Below are 13,298 nucleotides of genomic sequence, written 5' to 3' on the forward strand. Positions count from 1 at the left end.
ACACTATACTACTGGTATTCTAATACACCATACTACTGGTATTCTGGTACTCTAATACACTATATTACTGGTATTCTGGTACTCCTATATACTATCACTATACTACTGGTATTCTGGCACTCTAATACACTATACTACTGGTATTCTGGTACTCGAATACACTATATTACTGGTATTCTGGTACTCCTATATACTATCACTATACTACTGGTATTCTGGTACTCTAATACACTATATTACTGGTAATCTTGTGCTCCTATATACTATCACTATACTACTGGTATTCTGGTGCTCCAATACACTATATTACTGGTATTCTGGTGCTCCTATATACTATCACTATACTACTGGTATTCTGGTGCTCTAATACACTATACAACTGGTATTCTGGTACTCTAATACACTATACCACTGGTATTCTGGTACTCTAATACACTATACAACTGGTACTCTAATACACTATACCACTGGTATTCTGGTACTCTAATACACTATACTACTGGTATTCTGGTACACTAATACACTATACCACTGGTATTCTGGTACTCTAATACACTATACCACTGGTATTCTGGTACTCTAATACACTATACTACTGGTATTCTGGTACTCCTATATACTATCACTATACTACTGGTATTCTGGCACTCTATACACTATATTACTGGTACTCCTATATACTATCACTATACTACTGGTATTCTTGAACTCTAATACACTATACTACTGGCATTCTGGTACTCTAATACACTATATTACTGGTATTCTGGTACTCCTATAAACTATCACTATACTACTGGTATTCTGGCACTCTAATACACTATACTACTGGTATTCTGGTACTCTAATACACTATATTACTGGTATTCCGGTACTCCTATATACTATCACTATACAACTGGTATTCTGGTACTCTAATACACTATACTACTGGTATTCTGGTACTCTAATACACTATACCACTGGTATTCTGGTACTCTAATACACTATATCACTGGTATATGGGTACTCTAATACACTATACTACTGGTATATGGGTACTCTAATACACTATCACTATACTACTGGTATACTGGTACTCTAAAACACTATACTACTGGTATTCTGGTACTATAATACACTATACGATTGATATGTGGGTACTCTAATACACTATACTACTGGTACTCTAATACACTATACTACTGGTACTCTCATACACTATACTACTGGTATTCTGGTACTTATATACACTATACTACTGGTATTCTGGTACTCTAATACACTATACTACTGGTATATGGGTACTCTAATACACTATAAGACTGGTATTCTGGTACTCTAATACACTATACCACTGGTATTCTGGTACTCTAATACACTATACCACTGGTATTCTGGTACTCTAATACACTATACCACTGGTATATGGGTACTCTAATACACTATACTACTGGTATATGGGTACTCTAATACACTATACTACTGGTATTCTGGTACTCTAATACACTATACCACTGGTATATGGGTACTCTAATACACTATACTACTGGTATATGGGTACTCTAATACACTATACTACTGGTATTATGGTACTCTAATACACTATACTATTGGTATTGTGGTACTCCTATATACTATCCCTATACTACTGGTATTCTGGGACTCTAAAACACCATACTGCTGATATTCTGGTACTCTGATACACTATCACTATACCACTGGTATTCTGGTACTCTAATACACTATACTACTGGTGTTCTGGTACTCTAATACACTATACTACTGGTATTCTAATACACTATACTACTGGTATTCTGGTACTCTAATACACTATATTACTGGTATTCTGGTACTTCTATATACTATCACTATACTACTGGTATTCTGGCACTCTATTACACTATACTACTGGTATTCTGGTACTCGAATACACTATATTACTGGTTTTCTGGTACTCCTATATACTATCACTATACTACTGGTATTCTGGTACTCTAATACTCTATATTACTGGTATTCTTGTACTCCTATATACTATCACTATACTACTGGTATTCTGGTACTCTAATACACTATATTACTGGTATTCTGGTACTCCTATATACTATCACTATACTACTGGTATTCTGGTACTCTAATACACTATACAACTGGTATTCTGGTACTCTAATACACTATACCACTGGTATTCTGGTACTCTAATACACTATACAACTGGTATTCTGGTACTCTAATACACTATACCACTGGTATTCTGGTACTCTAATACACTATACTACTGGTATTCTGGTACACTAATACACTATACCACTGGTATTCTGGTACTCTAATACACTATACCACTGGTATTCTGGTACTCTAATACACTATACTACTGGTATTCTGGTACTCCTATATACTATCACTATACTACTGGCATTCTGGTACTCTAATACACTATATTACTGGTATTCTGGTACTCCTATAAACTATCACTATACTACTGGTATTCTGGTACTCTAATACACTATACTACTGGTATTCTGGTACTCCTATATACTATCACTATACTACTGGCATTCTGGTACTCTAATACACTATATTACTGGTATTCTGGTACTCCTATAAACTATCACTATACTACTGGTATTCTGGCACTCTAATACACTATACTACTGGTATTCTGGTACTCTAATACACTATACTACTGGTATATGGGTACTCTAATACACTATAAGACTGGTATTCTGGTACTCTAATACACTATACCACTGGTATTCTGGTACTCTAATACACTATACCACTGGTATTCTGGTACTCTAATACACTATACTACTGGTATATGGGTACTATGGTACTCTAATACACTATACTACTGGTATTATGGTACTCTAATACACTATACTATTGGTATTGTGGTACTCCTATATACTATCACTATACTACTGGTATTCTGGCACTCTAATACACTATACTACTGGTATTCTGGTGCTCGAATACACTATATTACTGGTATTCTGGTACTCCTATATACTATCACTATACTACTGGTATTCTGGTACTCTAATACACTATATTACTGGTATTCTTGTACTCCTATATACTATCACTATACTACTGGTATTCTGGTACTCCAATACACTATATTACTGGTATTCTGGTACTCCTATATACTATCACTATACTACTGGTATTCTGGTACTCTAATACACTATACAACTGGTATTCTGGTACTCTAATACACTATACCACTGGTATTCTGGTACTCTAATACACTATACAACTGGTATTCTGGTACTCTAATACACTATACCACTGGTATTCTGGTACTCTAATACACTATACTACTGGTATTCTGGTACACTAATACACTATACCACTGGTATTCTGGTACTCTAATACACTATACCACTGGTATTCTGGTACTCTAATACACTATACTACTGGTATTCTGGTACTCTAATACACTATATTACTGGTACTCCTATATACTATCACTATACTACTGGTATTCTGGCACTCTAATACACTATATTACTGGTATTCTTGTACTCCTATATACTATCACTATACTACTGGTATTCTGGTACTCTAATACACTATATTACTGGTATTCTGGTACTCCTATATACTATCACTATACTACTGGTATTCTGGCACTCTAATACACTATACTACTGGTATTGTGGTACTCTAATACACTATATTACTGGTATTCCGGTACTCCTATATAATATCACTATACTACTGGTATTCTGGTACTCTAATACACTATATTACTGGTATTCTTGTACTCCTATATACTATCACCATACAACTGGTATTCTGGTACTCTAATACACTATACTACTGGTATTCTGGTACTCTAATACACTATACCACTGGTATTCTGGTACTCTAATACACTATACCACTGGTATTCTGGTACTCTAATACACTATACTACTGGTATTCTGGTACTCTAATACACTATATTACTGGTATTCTGGTACTCCTATATACTATCACTATACTACTGGTATTCTGGTACTCTGATACACTATACAACTGGTATTCTGGTACTCTAATAAACTATACCACTGGTATTCTGGTACTCTAATACACTATACAACTGGTATTCTGGTACTCTAATACACTATACCACTGGTATTCTGGTACTCTAATACACTATACTACTGGTATTCTGGTACACTAATACACTATACCACTGGTATTCTGGTACTCTAATACACTATACCACTGGTATTCTGGTACTCTAATACACTATACTACTGGTATTCTGGTACTCCAATACACTATATTACTGGTATTCTGGTACTCCTATATACTATCACTATACTACTGGTATTCTGGTACTCTAATACACTATACAACTGGTATTCTGGTACTCTAATACACTATACCACTGGTATTCTGGTACTCTAATACACTATACAACTGGTATTCTGGTACTCTAATACACTATACCACTGGTATTCTGGTACTCTAATACACTATACTACTGGTATTCTGGTACTCTAATACACTATACTACTGGTATTCTGGTACTCTAATACACTATATTACTGGTACTCCTATATACTATCACTATACTACTGGTATTCTGGCACTCTAATACACTATATTACTGGTACTCCTATATACTATCACTATACTACTGGTATTCTTGCACTCTAATACACTATACTACTGGTATCCTGGTACTCCTATATTCTATCACTATACTACTGGCATTCTGGTATTCTAATACACTATACTACTGGTATTCTGGTACTCTAATACACTATATTACTGGTATTCTGGTACTCCTATATACTATCACTATACTACTGGTATTCTGGCACTCTAATACACTATACTACTGGTATTCTGGTACTCGAATACACTATATTACTGGTATTCTGGTACTCCTATATACTATCACTATACTACTGGTATTCTGGTACTCTAATACACTATATTACTGGTATTCTTGTACTCCTATATACTATCACTATACAACTGGTATTCTGGTACTCTAATACACTATACCACTGGTATTCTGGTACTCTAATACACTATACAACTGGTATTCTGGTACTCTAATACACTATACCACTGGTATTCTGGTACTCTAATACACTATACTACTGGTATTCTGGTACACTAATACACTATACCACTGGTATTCTGGTACTCTAATACACTATACCACTGGTATTCTGGTACTCTAATACACTATACTACTGGTATTCTGGTACTCCTATATACTATCACTATACTACTGGTATTCTGGCACTCTAATACACTATATTACTGGTACTCCTATATACTATCACTATACTACTGGTATTCTTGCACTCTAATACACTATACTACTGGTATCCTGGTACTCCTATATACTATCACTATACTACTGGCATTCTGGTACTCTAATACACTATATTACTGGTATTCTGGTACTCCTATAAACTATCACTATACTACTGGTATTCTGGCACTCTAATACACTATACTACTGGTATTCTGGTACTCTAATACACTATATTACTGGTATTCCGGTACTCCTATATAATATCACCATACTACTGGTATTCTGGTACTCTAATACACTATATTACTGGTATTCTTGTACTCCTATATACTATCACTATACAACTGGTATTCTGGTACTCTAATACACTATACTACTGGTATTCTGGTACTCTAATACACTATACCACTGGTATTCTGGTACTCTAATACACTATACCACTGGTATTCTGGTACTCTAATACACTATGCCACTGGTATTATGGTACTCTAATACACTATACTACTGGTATTCTGGTACTCTAATACACTATACTACTGGTATTCTGGTACTCTAATACACTATGCCACTGGTATTCTGGTACTCTAATACACTATACTACTGGTATTCTGGTACTCTAATACACTATACCACTGGTATTCTGGTACTCTAATACACTATACCACTGGTATTCTGGTACTCTAATACACTATACCACTGGTATTATGGTACTCTAATACACTATACCACTGGTATTATGGTACTCTAATACACTATACTACTGGTATTCTGGTACTCTAATACACTATACTACTGGTATTCTGGTACTCTAATACACTATACTACTGGTATTCTGGTACTTTAATACACTATACTACTGGTATTCTGGTACTCTAATACACTATACCACTGGTATTCTGGTACTGTAATACACTATGCCACTGGTATTCTGGTACTCTAATACACTATACTACTGGTATTCTGGTACTCTAATACACTATACTACTGGTATTCTGGTACTCTAATACACTATACTACTGGTATTCTGGTACTCTAATACACTATACTACTGGTATTCTGGTACTCTAATACACTATCACTCTACTAGTGTACAGGTTTGCTGTTAAACTTTTCCTAATCAGTTTTAAAAAAATATACTCTAATACACTATACTACTGGTATTCTGGTACTCTAATACACTATACTACATTCCTTTGGTGAATGTTGGAGAGGGCAGGCCTGGATCTTGTCCCCTGATTTACAACAGGACGTGAGTTGTTAATCCCCTCTCGTTCTTTCTTCCCCTCTACGGGTGAGAGGAGGTCTGATTGAAGTTATTCATTGCAAACCTGATCTGAACTATTTGGATTCTACTGGTGTCCTTTAGTAGTGGTTTCTCTTCTCATTGGTGTCCTTTAGTAGTGGTTTCTCTTCTCATTGGTGTCCTTTAGTAGTGGTTTCTCTTCTCATTGGTGTCCTTTAGTAGTGGTTTCTCTTCTCATTGGTGTCCTTTAGTAGTGGTTTCTCTTCTCATTGGTGTCCTTTAGTAGTGGTTTCTCTTCTCATTGGTGTCCTTTAGTAGTGGTTTCTCTTCTCATTGGTGTCCTTTAGTAGTGGTTTCTCTTCTCATTGGTGTCCTTTAGTAGTGGTTTCTCTTCTCATTGGTGTCCTTTAGTAGTGGTTTCTCTTCTCATTGGTGTCCTTTAGTAGTGGTTTCTCTTCTCATTGGTGTCCTTTAGTAGTGGTTTCTCTTCTCATTGGTGTCCTTTAGTAGTGGTTTCTCTTCTCATTGGTGTCCTTTAGTAGTGGTTTCTCTTCTCATTGGTGTCCTTTAGTAGTGGTTTCTCTTCTCATTGGTGTCCTTTAGTAGTGGTTTCTCTTCTCATTGGTGTCCTTTAGCAGTGGTTTCTCTTCTCATTGGTGTCCTTTAGTAGTGGTTTCTCTTCTCATTGGTGTCCTTTAGTAGTGGTTTCTCTTCTCATTGGTGTCCTTTAGCAGTGGTTTCTCTTCTCATTGGTGTGCTTTAGTAGTGGTTTCTCTTCTCATTGGTGTCCTTTAGTAGTGGTTTCTCTTCTCATTGGTGTCCTTTAGTAGTGGTTTCTCTTCTCATTGGTGTGCTTTAGTAGTGGTTTCTCTTCTCATTGGTGTCCTTTAGTAGTGGTTTCTCTTCTCATTGGTGTCCTTTAGTAGTGGTTTCTCTTCTCATTGGTGTCCTTTAGTAGTGGTTTCTCTTCTCATTGGTGTCCTTTAGTAGTGGTTTCTCTTCTCATTGGTGTCCTTTAGTAGTGGTTTCTCTTCTCATTGGTGTCCTTTAGTAGTGGTTTCTTTGCAGCAATTCAACCATGAAGGCCTGATTCACACAGTCTCCTCTGAACAGTTGATGTTGAGATGTGTCTGTTACTTGAACTCTGTGAAGCATTTATTTGGGCTGCAATTTCTGAGGATGGAACTCTAATGAACTCTAATGAACTCTAATGAACGTATTCTCTGCAGCAGAGGCAACTCTGGGTCCTTTCTGGTGGCGGTCCTCATAAGAGCCAGTTTCATCATAGCGCTTGATGGTTTTTTGCGACTGCACTTGAGTTCTTGAAATTTTGCAGATTGACTGACCTTCATGTCTTAAAGTAATGATGGACTGTCGTTCTTGCCATAATATGGACTTTTACCAAATAGGGCTATCTTCTGTATACCACCCCTACCTTGTCACAACACCACTGATTGGCTCAAACACATTAAGAAGGAAAGAAATTCCACAAATTAACATTTAACAAGGCACACCTGTTAAATGAAATGCATTCCAGGTGATTACCTCATGAAGTTGGTTGAGAGAATGCCAAGTGTGTGCAAAGCTGTCATCAAGGCAAAGGGTGGCTCCTTTGAAGAATCTCAAAAATAAAATATAGTTGGGTTACTACATGAGTCCATATGTGCTATTTCATAGTTTTGATGTCTTCACTATTATTCTACAATGTAGAAAATAGTAACAAATAAAGTAAAACCCTGGAATGAGTAGGTGTGTCCAAACTTTTGACTGGTAGTGACCAAAAATATAAACGGAACATGTAAAGTGTTGGTCCCATGTTTCATGAGCTGAAATAAAAGATCCCAGAAATGTTCCACACAAAAAGCTTATTTCTCTCTAATTTTGTGCACAAATGTGTTTACATCCCTGTTAGTGAGCATTTCTCCTTTGATAATCCATCCTCCTAACAGGTGTGAAGAATCTGATTAAGCAGCATGATCATTACACAGGTGCACCTTATGTTGGGGACAATAAAAGGCCACTCTAAAATGTGTAGTTTTGTCACACAAACACAATGCCACAGATGTCTCAAGTTTTGAGGTAGCATGCAATTGGCATGCTGACTGCACGTATATCCACCAGAGAATTGAATGTTAATTTCTCTACCATGAGCCGCCTCCAATGTCATTTTAGAGAATTTGGCAGCACGTAGAACCAACCTCACAAACGCAGACCACTTGTGACCACACAGAAACGTCATAAAAAACAGCTCCAGGAATCTGAGGGCCCGGAAATAGGCTCGTTGATACAACGTTGGAAGTTCGCTAGCAACAGCTTCTGGGCAGATCCAGTCGATGATTTGATACAATGTTCCACTTCACTAGCAAGAGGTCAAGACCGTTAGAAAGGGAGACAGACAGGTGGAGAAGATAGATGAATATCTAACCCTAACCCAGAATTTTTATCAGGATATTTTTTACTGTTTTTGTATGTCGACTTCAGGCCGATGTATTTTACTTAGTTAACGATGGAAGTTAGACCTACTGCTACATTGGTCTATAGGTTATCTCTGAGTCTATAGACCTACTGCTACATTGGTCTATAGGTTATCTCTGAGTTATAGACCTACTGCTACATTGGTCTATAGGTTATCTCTGAGTTCTAGACCTACTACTACATTGGCCTATAGGTTATCTCTGAGTTCTAGACCTACTACTACATTGGCCTATAGGTTATCTCTGAGTTCTAGACCTACTACTACATTGGCCTATAGGTTATCTCTGAGTTCTAGACCTACTACTACATTGGCCTAGAGGTTATCTCTGAGTTATAGACCTACTGCTACATTGGTCTAGAGGTTATCTCTGAGTTATAGACCTACTGCTACATTGGCCTAGAGGTTATCTCTGAGTTATAGACCTACTGCTACATTGGTCTAGAGGTTATCTCTCATGTCTGTAGGCTCCAATGAATCATGGTGTATCAATGTGTCCATATGAGGCTGGGGCTCTCAGCTGAATTTTAACATTTAGTTTTAAAATGTGTAGCAGTGACCACAAAGACGCTCCTCTTTGGTTAGCCATGTCTTTTTGTGTCTCCCTTTTTCGCCAATTGGTGGTCGCTGAGCTTGGTCAGGATCTGTCTCTGTTTGATAGCTGACATGCAGGACTCTTTTCAGGGTTCAGCTCTTGGGTTTCCTTTTTTTGCTTAGAATTGCAGGGATGTTTTGTGGCTTCATTACAAATGGTGACAACATTTGAATTTTCTCTCCTCCCCCTTTCTCTCTCTCACCATCCATCGCTCCCCCTCCCTCTCCTCCCTCTGTCCCCCTCCCACTTCTCTCCCCTCTTTGTCTCTCTCCTCTCTGTCTCGCTCCCTCCCCAAATCTCTTTCACCTGTTCCCCCTCCCCCCCTCCCTCTGTCTCGCACCCCCTCCCTCTCCCTCTCCTGTCTCTCTCGCCTGTTCCCCCCTCCCCCCTCCTCCCTCTGTCTCGCACCCCCTCCCCTCCCTCTCCTGTCTCTCTCGCCTGTTCCCCATCCCCCTGTTCCCCCATCCTCCCCTCTGTCTCGCACCCCTCCTGTCTCTCTCGCCTGTTCCCCCATCCCCTCTCCTCCCTCTGTCTCGCACCCCTCCTCTCTCCCTCTCCTGTCTCTCTCTCGCCTGTTCCCCATCCCCCTCTCCTCCCTCTGTCTCGCACCCCCTCCTCTCTCCCTCTCCCGTCTCTATCCGATCTCATCTCTCTCCTTTTCTCTCCCCCATCTCACTCTCTCTATCCCCTGTCTCTCTCTCTCTCTATCTCTCTCTCTCTATCCCCCCTGTCTCTCTCTCTCTATCCCCCTGTCTCTCTCTCTCTCTATCCCCCTGTCTCTCTCTCTCTATCCCCCTGTCTCTCTCTCTCTATCCCCCTGTCTCTCTCTCTCTCTCTCTCTCTCTCTATCTGTCTCTCTCTCTCTCTATCCCCCTGTCTCTCTCTCTCTCTATCCCCCCTATCCCCCTGTCTCTCTCTCTCTATCCCCCTGTCCCCCTGTCTCTCTCTCTATCCCCTGTCTCTCTCTCTCTCTCTATCCCCCTGTCTCTCTCTCTCTCTCTCTCTCTATCCCCCTGTCTCTCTCTCTCTATCCCCCTGTCTCTCTCTCTCTCTATCCCCCTGTCTCTCTCTCTCTATCCCCCTGTCTCTCTCTCTCTATCCCCTCTCCCCCTGTCTCTCTCCCCCTCTCTCTATCCCCCTGTCTCTCTCTCTATCCCCCTCTCTATCCCCTGTCTCTCTCTCTCTCTCTATCCCCCTGTCTCCTCTCTCTCTATCCCCTGTCTCTCTCTCTCTCTCTCTCTCTCTATCCCCCTGTCTCTCTCTCTCTATCTGTCTCTCTCTCTCTCTATCCCCCTGTCTCTCTCTATCCCCCTTGCTCCTCTCTCTATCCCCTGTCTCTCTATCCCCCCTGTCTCTCTCTCTCTCTCTCTCTATCCCCCTGTCTCTCTCTCTATCCCCCCTCTGTCTCTCTCTCTCTATCCCCCTGTCTCTCTCTCTCTATCTCTATCCCCCTGTCTCTCTCTCTCTCTATCCCCCTGTCTCTCTCTCTCTCTATCCCCCCTGTCTCTCTCTCTCTATCCCCCTCTCTCTCTCTCTCTCTATCCCCCTGTCTCTCTCTCTCCCCCCTGTCTCTCTCTCTCTATCCCCCTGTCTCTCTCTCTATCCCCCTGTCTCTCTCTCTATCCCCCTGTCTCTCTCTCTCTCTCCCCCTCTCTCTCTCTCTCCCTGTCTCTCTCTCTATCCCCCTCTCTCTCTCTCTATCCCCCTGTCTCTCTCTCTCTATCCCCCCTGTCTCTCTCTCTCTATCCCCCTGTCTCTCTCTCTATCCCCCCCTCTCTCTATCCCCCTGTCTCTCTCTCTCTATCCCCCTGTCCTCTCTCTCTCCCCCTGTCTCTCTCTCTATCCCCCTCCTCTCTCTCTCTCCCCATCCTCTCTCTCTCTCTCCCCTCTCTCTCTCTCCCCCTCTGTCTCTCTCCCCCTCTGTCTCTCTCTCTATCCCCCCTCTGTCCCTCTCTCTCTATCCCCCTCTGTCTCTCTCTCTCTCCCCCTCTGTCTCTCTCTCTCTCTCTCTATCCCCTCTCTCTAAGAAGATCTCTCCTATCCCCTGTCTCTCTCCTTCCTCCATATATCCCCTGTCTCCTCTCCTATCCCCCTGTCTCTCTCTCTCTATCCCCTGTCTCTCTCTCTCTCCCCCTCTGTCTCTCTCAGTCTCTCCCCCTCTGTCTCTCTCTCTCTATCTATCCCCCTGCAAGTCTCTCTCTCACTATCCCCCTGTCTCTCTCTCTCTATCCCCCCTCTCTGACCACCCCTGTCTATCACTCTCTCCCCCTCTGTCTCTCTCACCCCACTGTCACTCTCTCTCTCTCCCCCTCTGTCTCCACCTCTCTCCCCCCTCTATCACTCTCCCCCCTGTTTAACACACTCTCTCACTCCCCCTCTGCTGTCTCTCTGTTCCCCCTCTGTCTCCCTGATCTCACTCCCACTATCACTATGACCCACCTGTTTCTCTCCATCTCCCTCTATCACCCCCCTCCATTCTCCTCCACTCCTCTGTCCACCTCCTATCACCCCTATAGAGGTGGTCAGGACTGGCTCCCCCACTATCACTCATTTACCTCAGGTAAGTAACACTGACACTAATGCAAGTTCCCCTCACCTCACTAATTACCACCTAATCTGACCACCCCACTCATCACTGCCCACCCCTAGTTTAACACACTGACCACCCCACTATCACTACCCACCTAGTTTAACACACTGACCACCCCACTATCCTGCCCACCTAGTTTAACACACTGACCACCCCACTATCACTACCCACCTAGTTTAACACACTGACCACCCCACTATCACTACCCACCTAGTTTAACACACTGACCACCCCACTATCACTACCACCTAGTTTAACACACTGACCACCCCACTATCACTACCCACCTAGTTTAACACACTGACCACCCCTATCACTACCCACCCCACCCCACTATCACTACCCACCTAGTTTAACACACTGACCACCCTACTACCCACCTAGTTTAACACACTGACCACCCCACTATCACTACCCACCTAGTTTAACACACTGACCACCCCACTATCACTACCCACCTAGTTTAACACACTGACCACCCCACTAACACACTGACCACCCCACTCACTACCCACCTAGTTTAACATGACCACCCCACTATCACTACCCACCTAGTTTAACACACACTGACCACCCCACTATCACTACCCACCTAGTTTAACACACTGACCACCCCACTATCACTACCCACCACACCCACTATCACTACCCACCTAGTTTAACACACTGACCACCCCACTATCACTAGTTTAACACACTGACCACCCCACTATCACTACCCACCTAGTTTAACACACTACCCACCTAGTTTAACACACTGACCACCCCACTATCACTACCCACCTAGTTTAACACACTGACCACCCCACTATCACTACCCACCTAGTTTACACTGCCACTGACCACCCCACTATCACTACCCACCTAGTTTAACACACTGACCACCCCCACTATCACTACCCACCTAGTTTAACACACTGACACACACCCCACTATCACTACCCACCTAGTTTAACACACTGACCACCCCACTATCACTACCCACCTAGTTTAACACACTGACCACCCCACTATCACTACCCACCTAGTTTAACACACTGACCACCCCACTATCACTACACTGACCACTCCACTATCACTACCCACCTAGTTTAACACACTGACCACCCCACTATCACTCACCCACCTAGTTTAACACACTGA

The sequence above is a fragment of the Oncorhynchus keta genome, unplaced genomic scaffold (assembly GCF_023373465.1).
Source record: "Oncorhynchus keta strain PuntledgeMale-10-30-2019 unplaced genomic scaffold, Oket_V2 Un_contig_318_pilon_pilon, whole genome shotgun sequence".
Lineage (NCBI taxonomy): Eukaryota > Metazoa > Chordata > Actinopteri > Salmoniformes > Salmonidae > Oncorhynchus > Oncorhynchus keta.